Source organism: Ostrinia nubilalis, chromosome 25 (assembly GCF_963855985.1).
Source record: "Ostrinia nubilalis chromosome 25, ilOstNubi1.1, whole genome shotgun sequence".
Taxonomy (NCBI): Eukaryota; Metazoa; Arthropoda; class Insecta; order Lepidoptera; family Crambidae; genus Ostrinia; species Ostrinia nubilalis.
In genome coordinates this window covers 10,802,323-10,827,056 of record NC_087112.1, presented here as the reverse complement: position 1 = coordinate 10,827,056, position 24,734 = coordinate 10,802,323, and the positions used below count along the sequence as shown (strand labels likewise).

The 24,734-nt window shown below is 36.0% G+C and overlaps 1 protein-coding gene and 1 long non-coding RNA gene across 2 annotated transcripts in view; one reads left to right on the top strand and one right to left on the bottom strand.

Annotated features, from left to right (window-relative positions):
• Positions 1-24,734, bottom strand: part of LOC135084122 (calsyntenin-1) — a 361,325-nt gene that overhangs the window by 240,034 nt on the left and 96,557 nt on the right. The gene's annotated exons all lie outside the window — the stretch shown is intronic.
• On the top strand, positions 22,319-23,522 carry LOC135084213 (uncharacterized). Its single transcript, XR_010259789.1, has 3 exons — positions 22,319-22,360; positions 22,575-22,769; positions 23,469-23,522. It is a non-coding gene; the product is annotated as an uncharacterized LOC135084213 (long non-coding RNA).

Here is a 24,734-nt window from a genome sequence, read left to right as displayed (position 1 = left end):
ATTTAAAAAAATAATGTTCAAGAAATAAATGAAGCACATAATGAAAATTGTTGTCAATTTCATTACATTTTACTAAAATAGACAGACTAAAATAGAATTTAAAAAAAAACTCTATTTACTAGTCCAAGTTCAAATAACGTTTATTTATTGACTAATACTCATGTTAAGATCTATAGGCACCTTCTGAGGTAAGAAAAAAACAATCCTACTAAATGCGAAAGTTTGTGTAGATGTCTGGATGTTTGTTACTCTTTCACGCAAAAACTACTGAACGGATTTTGATGAAACTTTACAGTAGGTAATATTGATTATTATACGCTATAATTTATGACGATATGTGACAATAAATTTCACGCGGGTGAAGCCGCGGGCAAAAGCTAGTCTGCCATAATTATGTACCTACAATATTGATCTAACCTTTTTTCCAATTTAAAAATGTTTCAAACACTGACCTATCCACATCGTTTTTGTAAGGGCTCCTTTGATACGGACCTCATAACAACATTAAATTATCTTGAAAATGTTCTTACACGCGTTGTTTGCTTCCCCAAGGAAATTCGCTCGGCAAAAATCGTCACTGAGCCCTAGAAATTTGAGATGAGTTCATCCTAGGGCTGGCGAGTTAGTTTTTTTTTACAATAGGCTAGATGACAAAATTTCAATTATTTGTCCGTCAGATAAAATTAGAAAATATTAGACTCATATTTTTTATTTTCTTTCTTATTTTATTTAATTTTATAATTAAATAATTTCTTACTTTTTTATTTTATTTTATAATTAAATAAATAAAATAAATAATTAAAAAATAACAGTGCTACATCGAGTTGAAATGGCACGTTACGTCACGCTTTAGTAAAATTTTTACTTAAAAGTGACGTCACGCGACATTTCAACTCAATATAATACTGTAATTATTCGATTATGAAAAAAAAAATCAAATATGTGTCCAAATTTTTTTTACTATCTGTCTGACGGACTAAATAGAATTTCGATTTCATTACCCAGTCATCATCCCTATTACTTATAGCTTCGTGCGGTTTGCACATAGCCAGTGTCAATTATGAAATTAAAAAAATAAGATTCATGTGATGAAATTTTCGTTAAAAAGGCGTCCACTGCTGGACAAAGAAAGGCCTCCCCCAAGGATTTCCACAACGGCCGGTGCTGCGCTCCCCGCATCCAGGTTCTTTCAGCGACCTTCACCAGATCGTCGGTCCACCTAGTTGGGGGTCTGCCCACGCGCACGCAAGTAAGGAAATAATTAATGATAATTATAGATGAGATTAATGAATTTAATGATAATGGTAGGATGAGATGAAATCTGCCCTTTTCCTTGAGTTTCAGTAAAGATTTCTATACTATAACCTGACGCGGACTTCTGGAGAGAACTTGAAAAGTGATGTTGCACTGCTTTGTTCCATTTGCCTACACTCATGCACATTCACGAACACTTAATGGTTAATGATCCACCATTATTGCACAATGATACCTGGCTAAACACAAATTTTAGAGAATAAAACAAAATCGCTAAACATGACTCTTCACTTTCCCTCCAAGAAGTCAATAGTGGGGATTTCATTTTAAAAGTTGAAACAAAAGAAGAATATCTATCTACTTAAGTACTTTTTAATAGCATACTATTAAAATGTACTTAGAAGGATCTAGACACAGCCCATAAGCTGTACTGTAACGGAGTTCCGTAGTAACAAAAATATATTACATATTAGCTTTTGCCGGCGGTTTCATCCGCGTGAAATTTAGTTTGTCACAGATCGTCATAAATTATAGCCTATATGTTATTCTGGGTTATAAACAATAATACTGTAAAGTTTCATCAAAATCCGTTCAGTAGTTTTTGCGTGAAAGAGTAACAAACATCCATACATCCAGATATCAAGACATCCAAACTTTCGCATTTATAATATTAAATTAGTAGGATTAGGCATATCGAAGAAAAAAGTTTTAGAATGTAGAGTTAGGCCCGAATTCCACCAAGCTGGAGCGGAGCGAAGAAGTGTTTTTAACCTATCACTTTATTATTCAGGAAACCAAGAAATATTCTCCGCTCAGTTCTGGTGGAAACCGTGTCTTATTTTCACGTAAACTATGGATGATTTATTTATTTTTCCTTCTTGCCAAGGTTTATTTTCGTAGGCGTGATTAGTATTTATAATAATGGCAAGATACATTAAATATGTTTAGAATGACTTCTAGTTAAATTGCAAATACCTTAGACACGCAGAATGCAAACGGACTGAGTTGTCGAAATTAAAGGGTTGGTTTTTGTTTAATTACGCGTTATGTATCTGATATGACTCATGCATGACCCCTCCCAATTCCCAAAACTATGTTTAAATGAGTCGGCGACTGCGCCCTTCAAAGCCCTATCAACATGCTTATCTAACAATCTGATACTGCAAGGGTACTGTAGGGCAACAAACAACTAGTAAATAAAATTAAACTAATTTATTGTTATCAATTTCAAAATTACAGCTTTTTACTAAATGAAAAAAAAAAACATGACCTTCTTTCTGGCACAGTCGGGTAATTACACAAGAAAAGATTCCTTTCAGATCGAATGAAATTGATATAATGATATAATATAGTTATTCAAAACATTTATCTGCTCCGCTCCGCTTTGGTGGAAGCCGGGCCTTAAACAACGAAATGTTTGTTAGTTTTGGATAATCCCTGAAATTACCTAAAAAGTGGATGCTAGTTAGGTATTCAAATGGCTCAAAACAGCTTGCTGTAGGGTTACAGGGGGCACAGTGACACACGGGGTACAGTAAAACAAGTTTAATATTTCTACCTCTTTTTATCAATTTATTTTTACTGGCCACGCTGCTTTATTAAGCGTTCGCACTGCCATCTTGGTGCAGTTGTCTTTTCTCAATTTGAAAGCTGCCTGTTGAATTCTTGCAAAAAAACTGATTTTTGAAAGTAATTCGTATCTTTTTTCACGAAATGGTTTTCGATTTTATTAGTACACTGTTTACCAAAGGTATGTATGGCTATTTTTTTAATAATTCTTGCATATTTCTTGTAATATTGACATCAGACGAAGGCCGGTGTTTATAACCTAAAGAATGTTATATGTTTTTGTGTTATTGAAGGGGGTCATGGGGTACAGTGAAACGGGGCACAGTAAAACATGTTTCAGTGTAAGATAAGTTTTTGTTTTTAGAAAACACCACAATGGTTCGTAACCGGAAAAGAAAAACGGATATAGGGAAGACCTAATGAAGCAGATATGAACTTAAGAGAAGCAGAAAATCTGAAAAATGTTAATTTTAGCACATTGTATAGGTATTTCAAGAAAAAAAGGAAAACCGAGAAGAAGAGGGACAGGTCGTGCGATATACGCCCAACTACAAAGTGCGAAGAGTGTTTACGGACTGTGCCCCAATCTGTTTCATAGTAACCCTACCCTAGTTTTATTGTACCCCAGATCTGGGGCACAGTACAACAAAAAATTGATCTCGAAAAAGTGCCAATAAATTTAAGATTACTTAAAGAAACATGTAGTTTGATATTGTTGATTATTAAAGGGATAGCTAATGTAAATTTTCTTGAAAAGAGTTTATTAAAATAATAAGATATTTTGTTTCTATGAACAAAAAACGTTTTTTTGTTTCATTGTGCCCCACCCTACCCTATAATATAATTATTATTTTTAGAGGATACTTAACAGATTTCAGCAATGGACTTTTAAAATCTGATGATGATTGGAGATGGTTTCACTTATTATGTTAAGTAATGATGAAACTGCAGCAACAATACACATACTCGTATTTATGAAAATCTAGGCGTGAGAAAGATTTTACGAATTTGCGATTTATTTTCCTGATTAAAATTACATCAAGCCTGCCAACCCTGTCGATCTCATTACCCCTTCGCGCCTGATCCAAGTCCTTGAAGAGCTTTCTAATTACCTCTACATAGAGCTTAAAATAAACCTCGTTCTCTTCCTGAACAGTAGCCTTTTAAGACTAAATGACTGAGTATCTAAGATCTTAAATTTATTTCAAAAACCCAAAAAGACGGGAAAATCACCGTGTCCCTTTTCCGAGTCATCGCGTTTGTTTAATTAGCTTAATAAATTAAATTAATTAGGGATTTTACACAAATTGACACGAGGCTAAAATTCCAGTGATAATTAGAATGGATATTAATAATGGTTTAAGAGAAAGGCAAAGTAAAGATGAAAAAGCCAGGTTGTTTAAAAATAATTCGGAATAGATTAATTGGTTCCTTTGGATTAAAAAAAAATAAAGATAGTTAAAAAAATAAAAAAAATAAAGACCTGCAAAGAATAATAGAAAATCATCATAATATGATTATCTTGTCATCGCCTAACTGTGAAATGGCGCAATCTTTATTTAAACAATATTTAACAATCATTTTGTAGGTACGAGTACTGGTAAAATTATACCCAGAGTAAAGAAGTAGTGGAGTACAATTGGTAAATTGGAAAAATCGTTCATACCGCAAATTTTCAGTGCACTTTTGTAACCAAATTAAACAATAATAACAATATCTATTGAGTAATTTGAATTGAATCGAATTGAAAAAAAAATTGTCAGACCGGGGTCCATAATCGTGTTAGTAAAAATTTTCACTTAGCCCATGTTAGTAAGATACAAATAATGATTATAAAGCCGCTTACATAGCACTGGAGACGTGCAAGCTAAGCCAGCGCCCCAGCAGCGGCGAGTCCCACCTGTCAACCAATGCCCTCAGGATGCCATTTGTAGGTACTGCCGCGGAGACGCTCTGTGTCTTACAGATTGCAAAACACCATGGAGACAATTTTAAACGTAGACATGATTTTTTCCAATTTCAAAAGCAAAAGTTGTGTAATTTTTCCTGTCTTCATACCGAAACAAAATCATGGGTTTTTTCACTGGTTGGGTTTTTATGGGCGGTCAAGCTGTAGATCCAGGCTACAGGAGTTGTAGCGGTGGGAACGAGAGGGAGGAATAGTCCCACGCCGAACAAATAGAGAAACTATGATAGCAGAGTATTCGGCGCAAGCAACACCCCGCTAATCCACGCAAAATTTTGTCAGTGTGTGCGTGCGCGTCGCATACGTATTGGCGCGCTCCCATAAAAACCGCGCTCGGTGCGTTTCTATGAAGATGACCTACTCATTTGTATTTATTCTGCTGATAGACTGTCTGTTCTTCTACCGGCTGTGTACATTAACTTAGGCCGTAGACAGTCACCACACGGCTATTCCAATAAAGTTTAGGTTTTCCGTTAATGTACCTTTCTTAACGATGACGGCACCACATCATAAAACTGCTGTAGTTACCCAAAATCTCGTTAACAGGTGAATTAATTTAATAGTTCCGTTAATTAATGGATTTTTAATTATTTCTAGTATAAAAGATAGTGTTAGTACTGTTTCGAATCATTCAGAGTAGTGTTTGTGAATCGAAAACAATCATGAAGGTTTTGGTGAGTTGAGACATTTTGTTTGAATTATGTACTCGTAGATTACATTGCAAAAAGGCTAGTTTAGTTTGCAAAGTCCTTTGTTGACTGCATAATGCTGAGTTTTAAAATTGTTTGAATATACTTTTATAAAGCTTTGTTGAATTTTTAAGCTCTAAATTGTTTCTCAAATATTTTATGACGTGAATTATTTTCAAACCGCTAAAAATAGTCTATTTTTTGAATTCGTAGCGCTTAGTTTCAAACGAATTTACGGTTCAATTCCCTGTTCTTATTAAAACTTTATTGTGCTTTTGTAGTATTGTTAAGTCTAGAGTAATTAGTTAAGTTTTATGTTTGCCAACTTTCTTGATATTCCGCGATTATTTTCTTATTAATCGTCTTCATACATTAACAACTAATGTAACTTAACTACATAGTGTTCTTATTTTACTTACCTAACAAGCATACTGTAGTGTAGTTACCGCGTACATAAATAATAAGATTCTATTGTAGTAACCATATCGATCCACAACTCGAACAAATGGACACAATTTGGCTCATTTGGAAAGTCAAGCGAAAGACAAATAGCTGTAAAATTAGTCTGTGTTTTGAATGACTACTATTAATCATCAATATTCAGCTTACAGATAAATAAATTGTTTTAACAATCACAGTAAGTAAATAGAGACTAGATAACGGATAGTAGGTACCATAAATACAATAAATCATACATAAAAGTTCAAAACTTCGGACAAACTTGACCTTCACTGTTTGGGTTTTTATTGGCGGTCAAGCTGTAGTTCCTGGCTACACAGGAGTTGCAGCGGTGGGAACGAGAGATGGGAATAGTCCCGTTTAAACGTCCAAAAATTGAGTTACGGATTCAAATCTATCTCAGTATTTTCATCTTTGGTTTTCCAATAGAAGAAACTATTTACACGCAATCCAAACAACTCCAAAATATCAAAGTAATTTTACTGTTACGAAATCTAACCAATAGATATTAAACCAATCAACACAGAATAAAATGGCCGAGCTAATGATCTATAAAGTTATCGTCGCATCTCACTAATCGATAGTAATAACAATTAACCTGTCCAACATGTCACAACGATTTTGTTTGATGTCATCATGGCGATTTATTATACCTACTTACTAACTTTTGGATATAAAACATGCTTGTCATTTTGCTAAAAAAAGAGGGAAAAGAAAAGGTCAATAGATAAAAGAATGATAAAGGAAGTCCCAAGCTAAAGTCGACCAATAAAAATAAAATAATAATCAATCAATTGCAAAAGCTAACAGAATTTCAGCTGTTTCAATGTTTAAGTTTCCCAAAGTCATCTATTAAAAAACTTATTGCCGATGTATTTCTTTTTAAATAAATTAGCTGTTAGCCCCTCGTGGTATTCAGTGGTAAGTAAGCTAAATAAGCTTGTGTTACGAATGGGCTCACCACAATAGTCGAGCGGATTCGATCCCGCGTTCCTCAAGATCCGAGGAAGTCCGACAGTCCGACCACTTCACCGTTGGGCTATCGTGGCTATATCGTGTATTCGATCTACAAACAGGATTTTTCTGTAACAACTGTTTTTGATTCCAGATTCTCGTAGCTCTGGCCTGCGTGGCCATCGAGGCCAAGCCCTTCGGAGTGCCCGCCGCCGTCGGCTTGGGCGCTGCCGCCGTTATGGGCCCGGCCGTCGGCTTGGGCGCCATGGGGGCTTTGGGCGCCGGTGCGGGCTTGGGCGCCGGGGCGGGCTTGGGTGCCGCGGCGGGCTTGGGCAGCGGCTACCAACAAGGCGGCGGATTCCAGCAGGGCGGCGGCTACGGCCAGTCCGGCTTCGGGCAGGGCAACAGCGGCTTCGGACAGCAAGGGTACCAGCAGGGCGGCGCGATGGGCGGCCACGATAGGGGACACCACGAAAAGAGCTTCACCTCGGTGAGTTTTAATCCTACTAATATTATAAAGGCAAAAGTTTGGATGTCTGAATGTCATGATGTCTGGATGTTTGTTACTCTTTCACGCAAAAACTACTGAACGGATTTTGTTGAATCTTTACAGTATTATTGTTAATAACTCAGAATAACATAAATTTATGACGATATGATGTGACAAACTAAATTTCAATAAATAAATAAGATGTAAGAAATATCTATAAAAGCGCCATCTATCGACATTGGTTAAAATCTACAGAACTGGACACACTACTCCTTTTGACGTTCATAAATAATAAATATTCATGTGGGGGAAGCCGTGAAACGCCATCTATCAACATGATATCTAACAGGGGTAAAACGAGTTCCACGCGTACGAAGTCGCGGGCGGCCGCTAGTAAATAAATAAAGTTTAGTGAAAGGGGCGTTTCCTGGTTGTCTTTAAGGGATGCGCCATTAATTTAGTTCTTTAATTGAAATCTTACATGTCCGAATAATGACATTACATAAAAGGTGGATCAGATCAAATGATGAATGAAAATAGCGTCCAAAACGACTGGTGTGCATAGAAAGGTAGTCATGTACACCACGACCACGCTTGACCGTCGCAGAATAACAGCGTCATGTTCTGGGTTTTATTTACTACTCCAGAGCATGACACATGCTGAGTGTTATATTTTAAGTTGGAGGAACCAAATAAATGTTTTTCTTTCTTTCTTTCTTTCTATTTCATACGTCTCTCTTGCAGATCCAGCAAGGCCACGAGTCCTCCGGCCACGACGTCGGCGGCGGCTCGCAGTTCGGCTCAAGCGGCGGCAGCATGGGCGGCTTCAACAACTATGCCGGCGGACAGAACACTTACGGCGGCGGGTACGCCGGCGGCGGCTTCGGCGCCGGCGGCTACATGGGCTTCAAGGAGGAGGAGGAGAAAGACGCCCCCGCCGTAAAAGTTTGATTTAATTGCGTCTTTGAAATAAAGGGCATTAAGAAGTATTCAGTTTTTTTTTTGTCTTCAACCGGAAAACTAGATTATCACCAAGGATGATGAATGCGTAATCAAATCAAAATTCTATTCAGTCCGTCAGACAGATAATAAAAAAATATTGGACACGTATTTTTTCATATTTTTCAGTATTATATTGAGTTAAAATTTTAAAATGTCGCGTGTCATCACTATTGAGTAAAAAAATTTACTCAAGTGACGTCACGCGACATTTCGACTCGATGTAGCTAGCACTGTTATTATTTAATTATGAAAGAAAATAAAAAATACGAGTAATATTTTGTAATGTCTGGAGGATAAATAATTGAAATTTTGTCATGTAGCCTATTGAAGTGACGATAGCTGAACGGGGATGGTGTAGGACCGCCTCGTGATCCGAGGAACGGGGGTTCGATCGCCGCTGCTTGACCATTTTCGTGAACCCACTCGTCATACTATCATATTTAGCTTACAACGAGGGGTTAACGGTATTTTTAGTAATTTCTATTAAAAAAAGCAGCGTTTAAACAAACATACTTCAAAAATTAAAAGCTTAATTATTATAAAATAGTAAGTATTAAAACCAAACCCAAAAAAGAGCACAAAAACACAGTATATATATGAGCTAAAGCAGTACGGAAACTTAGCCCTTTCGGCGAGTTAAATACCTACACTTCAACTGAGTGTTAGGGTTGGCACTCTTAATTTTTATTAAATTAATAAGGTTCTTACTAACTTATTTATTAAAACTTTTATTTAGGTTTTTTAATTATCAAATACCTGGAATAAATTAATTGACTAAGTAGTTAACAAAAAAATACAACGTTAATTAGGTTCTATAATGATCGAATACATAATCGAATAAATTGATTAAATACTATTAGAGGCCGGTAGAAGATCTATTCTCATATTAATAAAATACCGGATACTTACTTTCACATACATATTGCCTCATTTTAAATACAGTTCATCACTTAGTACAAAAGCGTGCGGAGCAAATTACTTTATCAAATAGAACACATAAATTTTTAAAAAGCGTAATTACGTAATTTAAAAAGAACTATTACAAAATCGGATGTAAACAAGCACTTTATTTAAAAAGTAATATTTAATCATTTTTACAATTCAGAATTATTACGAAGTTTAAAAAATGAAAGTTCTGGTTTTGAAGATGCCGACCGAGTTCAAGCAGCCGTATACTACGCAATACACTCGTGATGGCATGTTTTTAAAAATGTAGCGGACGGCGCATGCAATAAAATTATTATTAAAAACACAACGCGCGCGACACCGACACTCGCGACGGATGGACTGCGAGGTTCGCTTAGAGAACTTGAATTATTTACTAAAATTCATGCTTGTAAAATGAAAACTTCTAGGTTAAACTATGACATCGAACAAAAAAAGAATCACTTAAATCGGATTAAAAAAAAAACAAACAATAAAATAATATATAAAATTTTAGTAGACTATACTCACTAGACCTTGTTGTTGCGACTGAAGGTGGACAGTACATTGTGAAAAATTATTGAAAATAATAAGAAAACATTAAGATGGGTGTCCATCTTAATGTTTAAAGGTTAAGGCTTATTTTCGCGTATCATTATGTCTATTAAGCTTTACAGTAAACTATGTGTACGTATTTTTCTATGAACGAAGCAAATTAGCCACGTGAGTCAATTTTGAAACAGCGCGCAGCGGATAAAAGTAATTAAAAATTAAAAAAAAAATGATGCTTTTTTACGTAAATCGATTAAGTCTTTACTGATTCTTGAGTTTGATTTACTGATTGAGAAAATTTGGATACTGATAACAAAATCACCCTGTAGCCTGTATTTATGATGCAGAATTTACTATGGCATAGTAGCAGCGTTTTTCCGTTACCTATGTAGCGCGCAATAATTCGAAGATGGCCACATTCCAGCTCCATCATCAGACCCTGTTTACCTTAGTTAGAGAATTGAAGTAGGTACCTACTCGTGATATTTTTAAAGTAGAAGTAGTACATAATATTACTTACTTATATTTATATAAATAAATAAATACAAATCAAACGAGCCTAAACTCGATGGAATCGTTTAATCCCGGAGTTCCTTTGGGGCCACTGGCATTCCAGCTCTATCATCAAATCAGCTCCATATCATCACAATATTGCATTGTCATCCGAATGGAGAAGTTTCGTGATGTTGAAAACATTAGATTTCCAACGATCAAAGATTTCGAGAACAAAAAGATCAATTTAGCAAATGTTGTGATATAGGAATAGAGACTTGCGATTTTTTGTTTTACGAAGGTAATACGATAGAGAATTTCGTTTCGTTTCAGCCAAATGACGTCCACTGCTGGACAAAGGCCTCCCCCAAGGTTATATACGATAGAGAATAATACAAAGTAATAAAAACCACCTGTTATATGGCATTTTTTTGGAGAAATTTATCAAATAACAAAAAAAAAACAAATTTAAAAGTAGCTGTTTTTCAAAAAGGATCATTTTTTATTATTCATTGGCATTTTCTGAGTATTTTATGTATTTTTTTAGTATCCTATGTTACTAAGCATTATTACTGTTTTTATTTTATCAGGATATACCTCTTAGTTTAAAAGTTATTAAGTTTTCTTTACAATAAGTAATTGGAAGAAAAAAAATTCTATAAAAAAAAATAAAAAAATATCGTCCGGTCATAGCCTTGCGAATCTTGCAGCGTTGAAATCGAAAAGCTTTTCAGCCTACCAGTATAGCGCTCTCAAAAATTAATCATCCTTTCAATGCAACAATCTAATTCCAAAATTTTGATGTACGTTGACCGAATGTTGTAAACGTCAAGGAAATCACATCTATACTAATATTATAAAGCTGAAGTTGTGGAACATGACGCTCAACCACCATAAGGAAGCTATGGTGTTAGTGCATCTAATTTACTTTTTTTTTTTTTTTTTTGAAGGGACGCGCGCTGGTAGCTTGAGGAGCTTTTCCAGCTTCACCGGGCAGAGTGGCGAGTACAGAAGGTACTCTAGCCGTTTGGCGATCGTCGGTGCGCGCGCCGACGAGGCCGAGTGTGGGCTTCGCGAAGCGAAGCCCAGGCTCGTCCGCGTCCGTCGCAGACCGACGTTCGCGATCGGGCCGTATCGAGCGCATAAGGCGCCCGATCAGTGGCGAACCCAACTAGAGGGTTGCCCACCGCGGTGTTGGACCAAAGTCCAGCCTACGGCGGGCTCACTCTAGTGGGCCCGATCGAGGGGACATCTAATTTACACAATCTTGGTTTGTCTATATACATATACTGGGCAGGGTAAAAAACTTCGTCACCGCGATGCAGGATTGTATGCGCGGTGGAGTTTGCCATAGTAAGATCGTAACAGCGCCATCTGTTGGTACGGTTTGTAGTGGCGCAATTTATTAATCACAGTTTGTTTATTTGGTTGAACGCGCTAATCTCAGGAACTACTGGACCAATTTGAAAAATTCTTTTTGTGTTAGATAGTCCGTTAATCCCTGAAGGCTTTAGGCTATATATATCATCACGCTAAGACCACTAGGAGCGGAGCACCAATGAAGAATGTTTCAAATCAGTGATTTTTTTCCTTTTGAGAGCTGACGCTGCGTAAACGGTTAAAGTTTCGCATAAATTATGTATGATAGGATTTTCCCCTTTAAAAGTTCTACAAAAAAGTCCGCGACAGCATATGTCTATCTTTTATGGTTGGCTCACTGTAACCTTTTTGTCTGGATGTCTGGATGTTTGTTCCTCTTTCACGCAAAAACTAATAAACGGATTTTGTTGAAACTTTACAGTATTATTATTTATAACCCAGGCTAACATATAGGCTACAATTTATGACGATATGTGACAAACTAAATTTCAATAAATAGTTAAGAGGTGAGAAATATCTTTAAAAACGCCATCTATCGACGTGCTTTTGACGGTCGTAAACATTCATGAGAGCCAAGCCGTGAAACGTATCATTAGTCCTAATTAGGAACTAAATATAACATTTATAGAACTGTTCATAATATTTAAAATTTAGTCAATAAAGATATTTTATGTAATTGAATAATTCACTGTGTTTAAACGAGCAAATCAAAGTCTAAATTAGTGACCGCCATCTATCGACGTGCTTTTGACGGTCGTTAACATTCATGAGAGCGAAGCCGTGAAAAGTATCATTAAAAATTTATGTAATTGAATCATTCACTGTGTTTAAACGATCAAATAGTATTCAAACATTTAGATAATAACGTTAAAAACCATTTAAAAATCCTATGAGAACTTTTTCGACTTCTACACGGACAAAGTCGCGGGCAAAAGCTATTTGTAAAATCATCATCATCATCATCATCATTTCAGCCATAGGACGTCCACTGCTGAACATAGGCCTTTGTAAAATAATTAGACTAAATTATTAAAAGTGCCTACCCAAAGTCATTAGTCCACGCGGACGAAGTCGCGGGCACAGCTAGTGTACGATAAAATTTATAAAAGCAAGTAAATCTATACTTATAATAAATGTGTAGAGAGGTCAATTCTGTACATGAAATATATTTAAATAACTATCAGGGGGTGATTAATTTAGTGATCGATACTGATGCCAAAATTTGCAATCAGTAAAATTTTTGTCTGTCTGTCTGTCTGTATGTTCCATAGAAACATATTACTCGACGGATTTTAACGAAACTTGGTACAATTATTCTTCATACTCCTGGGCAGGTTATAGTATACTTAGGAATTCCCACGGGAACGGGAATTAGCTGGAAAATCCTTTTGTATGAAAAATCTAAACCGCTTAAGGCTTGGTATTTCTGCTAAAGTAGGTATTTCGCGCTGTCAAAATCTGCGCGCGCAATACTTCGCCGAAGACAGCGCGCCAAAGAGCTCTCGCGGCTACACAGTATAGAAACACGCAGTTTAGAAATACGCAGTTGGTTAGGTTAGGTTGACTTCCTTCCCTTCAAGCGTCACACTCACAGCACTTTCTAATACAAATCATATCCAAGTGATACAAATTAAAACAACTTTCAAAATTTTTGGAAATATATTTTAGAATCGAATAAATATAGAATATAACTGCCAAAGTAAACACGGTTCAAAGAGGCGTGGCGTCACCCGACCTTCCGGAAGTTCCGCGCCGGCTAAAAGAATCAAGATTACGTCACCCGACCTATCGGTAGATCCTCGGGAGCTTGAGCGATTGGAAAAACATTTTATGATCAGTTACTCGTAGTAGCGATTATTTAGAGCTTGGATAATAAATTATAGTTGTTGCAATTCACAAAGCTTTGCATGTAGTTAATTATATTAATCAGTACACGCATCAATTTTGTTCAGTCTTTTTGTTTATTAATAAATAAAAATATCATACTAAAATTGCATACATATTTGTTTGTATTGGTCTGGGTGTTTTCTTTCCATAATTTATGTATAACGTATGTAAGGGGCTCTGTATCGAAAATCACTATGAGCAATGAGCATCACACACGGTTACCTGGAGCGCATTACCGCAGCAAAACGTTTATAAATGTTGTGCTTTAGAGAGTCGAGAGTATAGCAGATAATTAGTCCATCGTGAGCAGAAATTTGTCCACTAATAGCAAAATTCGTTCAAATTATAGTTTTAAAGTTATTAGGAAAAAACAGATTTTGCTGGGATAACGTTTCAAACATTACCCTGGCAAAATTTTTTTTTTGAAAGTCGTTCTATCCCGGAACCAAATACATGGATAGATGGCTCTTGTTGCGTAGTAATTTGTCCACGAATAGCAAAATTTGTTCCGGTTCTCAAGTTATTTAGAATTTTGATGGGGTAATGTTTTGTGATGTCCCAGATCTCGTAAATGGCTCAACGCAGAAGTTTGAAAAAAATACCAATGATAGACCTTGATATGCCCAATGAGTCATTGATTTGAATGATAAACACCAGTGTAATTAAAAGATTTCAGAAAATCAGATAAAATGGATTTGTGAGTAAACCAGTACTCTTACAATCGAATAAAAAGGTGTAGCATGTACCCTTGGTACACCTTTATAACCACAGTAAATATAAATGATGTGGCTTTGCGCAAAAGAGAGATTTCAAGAAATATAATTTATTTTAACAGTCTTACTTTCGTGGCCGAATACGCGATTCCCTTATAACAAGGGAACATGGCATACAATGGACAAATTAAAATGTTCCTTGAATAAGCTATCCTGTTAATTTCAGCTTTATATTACGACTTATAAGAAAGTTATCGAACTGCAAAAAAATACCAGGAATTCTTCTATAAGCCGACCAAATTATAAAGGTTACAAAAAAGCGACCGTTCCATACATAAGGCTTGCCATCTTAAATGAACGGTATAATATCGAGGTTTCGTCAGTACAGTTGCGAACAAAGGTGTTTGTGTAGTGTAGTTGAGTTGAGAGGTCAGATTATTGAAATAATAAAACGAACATTTTATTTTTTAAATACATTTTAAAAATAATTTACATTACAGATAACAATGAGAGGATGACATTGCAAGGTGGTGCCAGTCCAGTCTTAAATCCGTTGATATACAGGGTGGAATTTTGTAATGCAACCTGAAGGAAAAGTAGTCTTAATATTGTAGATAGAAAATTTTACTCAAAGAAAACATTCCTTTATTTTTGAAAAGAAATAGAACTGCATTCAACGATTACCAAAAATTTGCTTGCTACACTCGGGAATCGAACCAACTAAAATCTGTTAAAAATTACACCCTGTATTTTTATTGCATCGATCGTTAGGGTAAAGTTTAAGGATGAAATCTCTCAAACAAACTTGATAAATCAAATGAAAGGAAAACCATGAAGTCTTAAATTAGTGTAATTATTTACAGAAAATTGTATGGTATGGTGGTAAATTTTTAAAAAAAATTCGAAAATCTTTGAATGCAGTTGTCTTTCTTTTCAAAAATAAAGGAATGTTTTCTTTGAGTAAAATTTTCTATCTACAATATTAAGGGTACTTTCCCTCCAGGTGGCATTACAAAATTCCACCCTGTATGCTGCATCTGCCATGTTTTTGGCTAAAAGATTCTTCTATCTTGCAGTTTAGACTTTTATTACAGACCTCAGACAGTATTTTTGGAAAACTTTTACGCATAGTGGAGGAAGGGACGCTCTAGAGACTCAAAACTACAAGGATACACATGAACTCCAGTTTTAAATCCGTTGATATCTGCTGCATCTGCCATGTTTTTGGCTATAAGATTCTTCTATCTTACGGCTTAGACCTTTAGCTACAGACCTAAGACAGTATTTTTGTGAAAATTCTTACGCATGGTGGAGGAAGGGACGCTCTAGACACTCAAGTCTACAAGGAGTCACATCAACTCCAGTTTTAAATCCGTTGACATCTGCTGCATCTGCCATCTTTTTGGCTAGAAGATTCTTCTATCTTACAGCTTAGACCTTTAGCTACAGACCTTAGACAGTATTTTTTATTATTTATTTGTGTCAGTGTGCTCTTCTAAAGAGTGTAAGACGAATGTATGTAGGTACTATTAAAATGTAAATTTAACTCATTGGTTTTGTCTCATATTTGAGGAATGTACTATGTATCATGAGTAGAGTCTTCGTTTAAAAGGATGCGAACGATTTAAATTTCAATAGGTAGACAAAATTGATAATTCTTAATTATCAAAAATTTAAGCTTTCTCCAGTAACACTGATATTATTATACTGTGACTCATCAAAGTCATCATTGTCAAAAATATTGACAAATCGCGAACTGTCACGGCCAAAAAACTGACACGCGTCCGTCCTCCGTAAGCGCCACCGCGCGACTGATTGAGATTGTCCAAGCCGTCATGGACGATTTTTTCCACATTTTTTAACATAGTAACTAAATAAGACAAAATATAAAAATTTCATCCGTTAAAAGCCCTCAAGTTATTTCTGAACTTTAGTTTAGTAAAAGATTTAGAATCTCAAATCGCTTATTTTAAAAATAAAACCATAAATAGAAAACGAATAGAGGTAACTTTGGGAATTTATTCTATCGAGTCAACTTCATCAAATCGTGTTTCCATCCGTTAATAGCCCTAGATATCCTCAACTATGCCCAATAAAAATCTTAGCCTTTAATTTTACTGTTTAGTACCTCATAAATGAAAAATGAAAACTTCATTTTCGCCATTTTCTCTGCTACCCGGCCTTAAGTTAGACGCTTGAAATTTGGCATGCAGGTACCTTAGTAAACTTAAAGCTTAGTTACAACCAGTGGCGGCGTAAGGCGTGGGCGACGTGGGCCACCGCCTACGGCCTCGCGGTTCAAGGGGCCTCGCGCATCAAAAATTTTGAAAAAATGTATACAAGGTGGAGATAACAATATCACAATACGACAATAAATGCAAACATTGACTATTAAATACAAATTATTGATAGCTAAACAATGTAGTTAAAAATAAAAATATATTTTTTTCCAAACAAATTCAGCCATAATCAGACACAAAATTAAGCAACAACACGGTTTTAAGTGACGAACATTATTCTTTGGCGCAATATTCCTCACTAAATCAAGAAATCAGAAACTGTCAATGAATAGACCATTGAACCGTTTTTTTTTATTATTTCATATTTTTTTTTATATTTTTTTATTTGTTTAACAATGTTTCAACAGCATTAAATTGTACATAAATGTGCAGGAAGATACAACTTGAACATAAGTTAATAAAAGAAACACATTATATTACTAAAACATTTTTAAATAAGTTAACGTGGGTAGGTAAGTGAACACTAAAACAATTCAAAACTAAGTAAAATCCGTCTTCAGGTCGCCACAGAACAAGGCCTCGCGAAATCTGTCTTGCCCACATCAAATTTAGGTCTTGCCCCGCCACTGGTTACAACAGGATATTGCAAAATTCCCACGGGAACGGAAGTTAGCGGGAAAAAACATTTGTATGAAAAAATCTAAACCGCGTAAGATAGATGAAGGGGGTAAAATGGGATCCACGCGTACGAAGTCGCAGGCGGCCGCTAGTTTTAAAATAAATTGCACAAAATTTCCTTTAAATTGCAATAGTTAAAGTTCTACAAAAATGTACAGTTTTCGTAACCTTGAATTTTCAAAAGTGAGCTTTCTTCTGGGCCACCTTGTATAAGCTCGGTCCCATTCACGGCTCTGAGGCGTGCGGCCGTGCGGACGTAGGGTTGTCAAATCTCCGCGCTCGGTGCTAGGGCTGTCGATGCGTCGCGGGTCGCGTCACATTTTTAATGATTTATTACAAGTATAAAAGGTTGTGTTAACTTAGTGCTGATTTCGTTTCCGTTAATGTACTCTCCTTAAAGATGGCGGCACCACATCATAAAACAGCTGTGGTTACCCAAAATCTCGATAACAAGTAAATTAATTTAATAGCTTAATAGGATTTTTAATTATTTCTAGTATAAAAGATAGTGTTAGTACTGTTTCGAATCATTCAGACTTGTGTTTGTGAATCGAAAACAATCATGAAGGTATTGGTGAGTTGATATTTTCTTTTTATTATTTTGTTATAAACATTAAATTACATTGAATAACTACTTTGCTGACATTGTTTGCGCTTTAGTTTAAAAACATTTTTAAGTACAGTTTTGTTAAATTTTTAACTCGAATTGCTTCTCAAATAATATTTTATGATGATTACTTCAGTGAATCTTGTTAATAATAGAGCCTGTTATATACTCAACATCAAATAAACCGCACCTTCCGCGACGGGAACTTTAATGATTTTCTTCTGACACAATCATGGTGCCCCAACAATATTGGTGTTATTTGAAAGCCCAATAAATATCCTTAAAGAAAAACACATTTAATTTCTTAATAAATGATTAACATATACCATAAATGTGACTTGAAAAAATACCTCACTTTGGGCCCACCTATGGGATCAATTAGACCAATTTTTATGGTTATAAAACCAAATAATGATCTCACTTGTCCTCTTTAACAGATGGATAGCGAATAATCCCAACTTAACAGTTTTATAGCCATAGAAGTTGGCTTTAGCGTAATTACCTATTTTTTGAAGAAGTCGCTCTGGATCCTTCCCTAGACACATTTTTGGGGTAAAAACCTTTTCTTTAATGAAATGAAGGTTAGAACTAAGCTTTTAAATGGTGCCAATATTAGTGGGAAGTGGGGATGCATACGTTTGAAAATGCTTGTCGCGGGAGGTGCGATTTATTTGATGCCGAGTGTATTTCAATTAGTTTGCACTTTGTCTGAAACAGTTAGGATGTCAAGGCATAGGCCGAGTTGCACAATCTTACTTTAACTTTGACAAACATCAAAAATCTGTCAAACTCCATACAAAAAGCACCGGTTATTGTTACTGTTACGGTTAAAATAAGGTGGTACAACTCAGCCTAAGTGTTTGGAAGGACTATTAATACAATATACATGTCACCGTAATATTGTGAATTCCGTCAGATTATAATCTGACGTAGTTAAATTACAATCTAACCTAACCCACTGTTAGTTTACAATCTCACGCGTTATATTATAAACTGACAGAGTTCACAATTTGGCGTTGACATACATACATCAAAATCAATCAAATCAAAATCAAAAATATTTATTCAGTTTAGACCACAAGTGGCACTTATGATTTATACATACATCTATAATTTATAGGGGTTCTAATAATAGAACTCCATAGCAGAAGTTTTTTTATCTACAAACAAGATTTTTCTATAAAATTTATTTTTCTCCCTAGATCCTCGTAGCTCTGCTCTGCGTGGCCATCGAAGCGAGGCCCAGGGCCCAGGGCCCGTACGATGACCGGAAACCAGGATCAATGTCGGCCATGTACTTGGAAATAAAAGATATGATCGACGACATTCGCAAAGACCCACACCATGGTTTAACAAATAGCGAAGAAGGTATCGATGAGGAAACGGGAAACTATGTTCGCATCGACGGCAACGGCGTCAAGACTATAATTGTGGGTCACGACGATGTCTAGATTCAAGTGGTGAGTTTAAATTAAGTGAATGAGGAGCGCTTGCTTAGGTGATGTAAACTGTATGACAAAATAAACTGCTGCTGCTGTTAGCACTATACATTTCAATTCAATTATAAACGGTATAATTCGTTCGTTCGTTTCAGCCAAATGACGTCCACTGCTGGACAAAGGCCTCCCCCAAGGTTTTCCATAATGAACGGTCCTGCGCTGCCCGGATCCAGGCTCTTCCCGCGACCTTTACCAGATCTTCGGTCCACCTAGTAGGCCTGCCCACGCTACGTCTTCCAGCCCGTGGTCATCATCATCATCATCATCATTTCAGCCATAGGACGTCCACTGCTGAACATAGGCCTCCCCCAATGCTTTCCATGTTGATCGATTGGTAGCGGCCTGCGTCCAGCGCTTCCCTGCTACCTTTACGATGTCGTCGGTCCACCTTGCCCGTGCCTAGCCCGTGGTCGCCACTCGAGAACTTTCCTGCCCCAACTTCGAGAAAGAGGTCAATCGTCGAATCCAACTCGGATGGGCAGCGTTCGGGAAGCTTCGCCATATACTCACGTCCGAAATACCGCAGTGTCTCAAGTGAAAGTCTTTGACCAGTGTGTGTTGCCAGTGATGGTATACAGATCTGAGAAGTGGTCGCTTACTATGGGCCTCATAAGAAGGCTCAAGGACCAAGATCACCCAAAGGGCGATGGAGCGGGCTATGCTCGGAGTTTCCCTGCGTGATCGAATCAGAAATGCGATCCGCAGGAGAACCAAAGTAACCGATATAGCTCGCAGAATTGCTAAAATCAAGTGGCAGTGGGCGGGGCACATAGCTCGTAGAAACAGTATAATACATCAACTCATTTATGTACATACAATTTACTATCAAACTTCCAACAACCAATTAAAACTCTACAGGTACTTTTTATTCTTCATCTTCAGCCAGAATTCAATGAATGTAGCCATAGCCAATTATATTCATGAATTCTTGGTACTATTCAACCACGAAAAGTACGTATAGTAGAGACAAGATTTAATCAAAAAATGACATTATTCTTAAGAGTTGTTGCAATTTACGAAGGCGAATGCGCTTTACAAAATTCAATGTTTCCAGTATTCATAACCGGCGGCAGTGGCGGCAGCACCGACTACGACGGGGTTACTCCGAAAAATGTCATCTGATATTTCGAATGATGCCATCCCTCTCACACGAAGTGAAATGCCAGCAGTTTCAGCTCGGTTGCACGAGTCATGGTCGCGGTTATAGGGTACTTTGATTGAAGATTAACATATTTATAATAAAGAGCATTTTGGATGTATATATTTTTTCAATTGGAAAATTCCCCCAAATCCAAGTCGGTTGAAAAAGCTTTTGTAGGTCCCGTTTCTTTTCCTCACTCAATCTAAATAGGTTTTACAGAATTAAATCATTCAAGTTTGATACCTACATAGTTTGATAATGGTATTTCAATGAATAAGAGTCATCTGATTGAGAAAGCTAATTTATTTATTTATTATAATCTAATTATAGGCTGGTTGGTAACATCAATTTAAACCTAAAGGAATTCAAAGAATGAATATTTTCGAAGATAAAATTACAGATTTAAAATACTGGGACAGCGGTTGCGGCGTTACCGGCGGAGGAGCCGACATTCTGTAGTTTAATATTTAGTATCAGAATTGCGGGTCCGTAATCCAAAATAATTGTCATGCAAAATAACCTTAAAAATTTAAATGTGTTGACATTATTTTCAGCCAAAATACACTATACAGGGTGGAAACGATAAGTGATCTTACTCGATTATTTCTAAACTATACCAGATATCAAAAAACTAGTTACTGATCCTGAAAGTGCTTCAGGAGCTCTATCAAACGGTATCAATAACAGGTTACAGAAAAAACTGGATCTATCCGAAAATTCAATCTTTCCAGCTTCCATACATTTGGTACAGTCACATATTATTAAAAACTAAACAAGATATAGGAAAACTGGTTACTAATCCTAAAAGTGCTGCACGAGCTCTATCAAACGGTATCAATGATAGGTTACAGAATAAACTGGGTCTATTCAAAAATTTAAGGATTTCAGCTTCCATACATTTAGTACAACCACAGTCATGGCACTCATCTCTTGATAATATTATAGCAATGAATAGCTAAAACGAATATTTACCATAATTTTAAATGAGAATGCAATTTACGAGTTTATTTTAGAGTTCATTATTTAACCTTTAAAGTCCCAGACGGCATACATTAATGCCATAACAATTGATTATCTATTGTGTCTAGATTCGCGGGCCTTGAAGGATTAATAAAAAAAATACAATTCTAATATTGTGTGGCTGGCATACATTTAGTATGGAAGCTGGAAACATTGAATTTTAGGATAGATCTAGTTTATTCTGTAAACTATTATTGGTACCGTTTGATAGAGCTCGTGAAGCACTTTCAGGATCAGTAACCAGTTTTTCGATATCTTGTGTAGTTTAGAAATAATCGAGTAAGATCACTTATCGTTTCCACCCTGTATACAAATTGACACGAGGCTAAGGATTTTTGTGAACATTAGAATAGGCATATTCAGTTTGAAAATAAATAACATTTTTATTAGTCACATAAAAAATAAATTTAAAAAATTTTGTCCCCCCTTTATTCCAAGAGAAAGGGGGTGGGCCCACATATGGGGGCATTTTTGTCGATAAAATTGACATCACAACACCGCCTTAAATTATCGCTAGCCATATCCCAAACACACTGTATATACGAATATGAGCTAAATCCACTGTGGTTTCAAAGCTTCGCTACACACCTTCGCACCACTTATCTGCCTAACACATCTCTCCAGTGGAAACGCGCAGCTTATCAAATAATTTTTTTACCCCATTAAGTATTCTTAATTTTGATAAATCTTTATTTAACTAAATGATTTGTTCATTAACTAATCTATTCATTAATTAATCACTCACTACTTATCACAAGTATAAAAGGTAGTGTTAGTGCTGTTTCGAATCATTCAGTCTTGTGTTTGTGAATCGACAGCAATCATGAAGGTGTTGGCATTATTGGTGAGTTGATATTTTCTTCTTAATTTGTTACAAACGATAGATTACATTCAAAAACTACTTTGCAAAGTTGACTGCATAATTCTGAGTATCTAACATTGTTTACGCTTTAGTTTCAAAACTCATTGGTCATTTCTCAAAGACATCTACAATAGAATCCCATAGCAGTTTCTATCTTCAAACATGATATTTCTGTAACATTTATTTTTCTCTCTAGATCCTCGTAGCTGTGGTCTGCGTGGCTATCGAAGCCAAGCCAAGTCCTCAGTTCCAGAGTGGTCCTGGTGCCTGGCGCGCATCTATAAGAGAAATGCTCAGAGCCCCCCCCGGCTCCCTCGATGAAACACAGCCAGGGTCAAACCAGCCGCAAGGGGGCCCATATAACGACGGCAGAGTCCCATTATTCGACAAGGTGAGTTTTAATTTAAGACAGATTAACACTGTAGTGGTGGGTCCCGAGCGAACTTTGAGTGGGCCCTACCTGTAGAACGACACACCACCCTACCGATACAACCGCTGGGCAGCGGGCGAAATTTCCTATAGGTGGGTCCTGAGTTTGGGATCTTGTATTAGATGAGTCGTAGCACAGACAACTTTGGGAACCACTGCTGTAGATAAGTAGGTACTAAATTTTAACTGGATTTTTCTGTCAAGATGCTGGGTGGAGCTTGTCACTTGACACGTTTTGACAAGCAGTTTCAGAATAAACAAGAGCTTGACGTTTGGAATTACGTTAAAATTTAGTTACGATGACCGAATCGGAATTTATAAAATTTATTTTGTATGAAAATTTAAAAAAATAAAATGATGATATCAAATTTCTGACTTCACCATATCATTTATATGCCCATGTTAACATGGGCTAGTGTCGGCTCATATACCCATTTACCAAACACCCTGTATATAAAAGAAAGTCGTGTTAGTTACTCCACTTATAACTCAAGAACGGCTGAACCGATTTAGCTGAAAATTGTCAGGGAGGTAGTTTAGAGCCAGGAGAAGGACATAGGATACTTTTTATCCGGTTCGAAATAAAAAAAAAGTCTGCTTATTTATTGCCATTAAGGCGGAACAAAGTTCGCCGGGTCAGCTAGTAATTTAATATTTCCAGAAATGATAACCAGCGGCAGTGGCGGCAGTGGCGGCACAACCGAGACGTCCCACAGGGCTTCGACGGTGGCCAAGCTTTGATTGAAAATTAACATAATTTGAAATAAAGAGCGTTTTAGAAGTATTATATTTTTTTCAATTGGAAGCTTCCCCCAATCATAGTCAGTTGAAAAAGCTTTCGTAGGTCCTGTTTCTTTCCCTTACTCAAGCCAATGAGGTTTTTTCAGATTTAAATCATTCATGTTTGGTACTTAGTTAAATTATACAGTGTGAGTCACGTTAAAGTGTACATATGAAAATAGATTAAACTAGATCTATTTTTATCGACAAAGAAGAGGTCAAAATTTTTTTAATTTTTTTTTTTTATTTTTTTTCTTCCGATTACTTATTGTAAAGAAAACGTAATAACTTTTAAACTAAGAGGTATATTCTGATAAAATAAAAACAGTAATAATGCTAAATAACAGGCGATACTAAAAAAATACATAAAATACTCAGAAAATGCCAACAAATAATAAAAATTTATACTTTTTGAAAAAAAATTTGCTTTTAAATTCGTGTTTTTTTGGTTATTTGATAAATTTAACCAAAAAAATGCCCCCATAACAGGTGGTTTTTATTACTTTGTATTATTCTCTAACGTATTACCTTTGTAAAACAAAAAATCGCATCTCTCTATCCCTATCACAACATTTGCTATGATCGTTTGAACTAAGCCTCTCCGGGCGCGCCATTCAACGCTTCGTTAACAAGGAAACTGAAAGTGGCTCTAGATTTGTAATTTTGATAAAGACAAGTTAGATTTCAAATAAAAACAAAAGATTTCGAAGTAAAATAATCATTTTAGTTAAAATTAAAATTGTCTCTACCTGTAGCGGTGAATAATGTGGTGGCAGGCCTTTGTTCAAACGATCATTGCAAACGTTGTGATAGGGATAGAGACATGGTATTTTAGGTTTTACAAAGGTAATACGATAAAGAATAACACAAAGTAATAAAAACCACCTATTATGGGGGCATTATTTGGAGAAATTTATCAAATAACCAAAAAAACACGAATAAAAATGCAGATTTTTCTCAAAATTTATCATTTTTTATTATGTGTTGCCATTTTCTGAGTACTTTTTGTATTCTTTAAGTATAGCCTGTTATTTAGCATTATTACTGTTTTTATTTTATCAGGATATACCTCTTAGTTTAAAAGTTATTACGTTTTCTTTCCAATAAGTAATCGGAAGAAAAAGAAACTACAAAAAATTAAAAAAAA